Genomic DNA, 1,991 nt, shown 5'->3' with positions numbered 1-1,991 from the left:
CATGTGAGTTATTATTACTTGATGCGACCCGGTACACTTGCCGGTGAGTTTTGTGTTGGATCGTTTTCCACACATCAGGACGCGTCAATGACGCGGTCGCGTGGGGTCAAATTATGCTAAAGGCGCACCTCCAACCACGTTCTCGCGTGACTTTCTGTTCGTTTTTTTTTCTTCCCATTGCACTGGTGACGCGGACGCGTCAGCGACGCTGCCACGTCGCGTGCGTGTTTTTTTTTTTTTGAATCTGAAAAAATGCAGAATGTAGAGTTAATATGAATGTGATGCAAAACTCCAGGTTCAATATAATAAAATAAAATAAAACTCAAAAACAAATAAAACTAAATAAATAAAAATGAAAAAGGAACGATCATACCATTGTGGGTTGTCTCCCACCTAGCACTTTTAGTTAAAGTCCTTAAGTTGGACATTTGGTGAGCTCCCTGTTATGGTGGCTTGTGCTTGAACTCATCCAGGAATCTCCACCAATGTTTGGAATTCCAGTAGCCTCCGGGTTCCCAAACTAGGCGTAGAAAGCCTTCAAGTAAGTTAAAGCAAGTAACAAGGCCCCAAGAGTGTTGATTGTCAGAATGAATTCCGGGGTCCCAAACCTTACTTTTGCACCCGTCTTCTTGTTGAGCAATATTGTTCCATCCAGGTGACAAGTAGTCTGAATTCTCACTGAAGCAGCCAAACAACTTCCTAGACCCATTCAGTTGAGCTCTACACCAACCTTTGCGTTTAAACTTAAAGCTTCCAACCATAATGAACCTTGCAGGACAATTCTTACCACTGACCATCTTCCTCTTACTCTTAATGCCAAAAAGAGCTCTAAGCTGACCATCCATCTCTAGTAGCCCATATTCAAGTGGGAAAGTAAAGGATAAGGATAGGAATTTTACCCACTTGAATGTTGTGTTGGACGGTAATGGTCTTGGGAGAGATATTTCTAATGAATTTGCAAGCTCCACTCCCTTGTGCTCTTCTCTAACAACTTTCACCTCTTTGTAAGCTTCTTCAATTTCAATCTTTTCCTCTTGGTGGCTTTCTTCCAATTCAACCTCTTCTTCATTGTTTACCAAGGGCATGGGAGGTTGTGCTTCTTCTTCTTTAAACTCCATCTCTTGATCAACCTCTTCGAAGTCTTCAACCATGACATGCCTTGGAGGTTGTACACCCTCCTCAACAACAAATTCAAACTTCTTAGAAGAGGGTTCTGTGACTTGAGGTTCCCGTGGAGGTTCTGCATCTCCTAAATCTTCAATTACTTCTTCCTCTGCAACTATTATAGCTTCCTCCACTTGTTCCAGTACAAAGTCATGCTCCTTATTATCTACTGGAGTCTTGGTGCGCGAAATTGTGAACAATACTTTTCACAACTCTCATAATCCCCGGTCATGAACCCCAAAAACTTGGTGTTCAATACCATGGCATTACACAACTTCGCACAACTAACCAGCAAGTGCACTGGGTCGTCCAAGTAATAAACCTTACGCGAGTAAGGGTCGATCCCACGGAGATTGTTAGTATTGAAGCAAGCTATGGTCATCTTGTAAATCTTAGTCAGGCAAACTCAAATGGATATAGTGATGAACGAAAATAAACATAAAGGTAAAGATAGAGGTACTTATGTAATTCATTGGTAGGAACTTCAGATAAGCGCATGAAGATGCCTTCCCTTCCGTCTCTCTGCTTTCCTACTGTCTTCATCCAATCCTTCTTACTCCTTGCCATGGCAAGCTTATGTAGGGTTTCACCATCGTCAATGGCTACCTCCCATCCTCTCAGTGAAAACGATTGCATATGCTCTGTCACAGCACGCAGAATTCAGCTGTCGGTTCTCGGTCAGGACGGAATAGAATCCATCGATTCTTTTGCATCTGTCACTAACGCCCCGCCTGCTAGGAGTTTGAAGCACGTCACAGTCATTCAATCATTGAATCCTACTCAGAATACCACAGACAAGGTTAGACCTTCCGGATTCTCTTGAATGC

The sequence above is a fragment of the Arachis duranensis genome, chromosome 5 (assembly GCF_000817695.3).
Source record: "Arachis duranensis cultivar V14167 chromosome 5, aradu.V14167.gnm2.J7QH, whole genome shotgun sequence".
NCBI classification, from domain to species: domain Eukaryota; kingdom Viridiplantae; phylum Streptophyta; class Magnoliopsida; order Fabales; family Fabaceae; genus Arachis; species Arachis duranensis.
Note: the sequence above shows the minus strand (reverse complement) of the source record.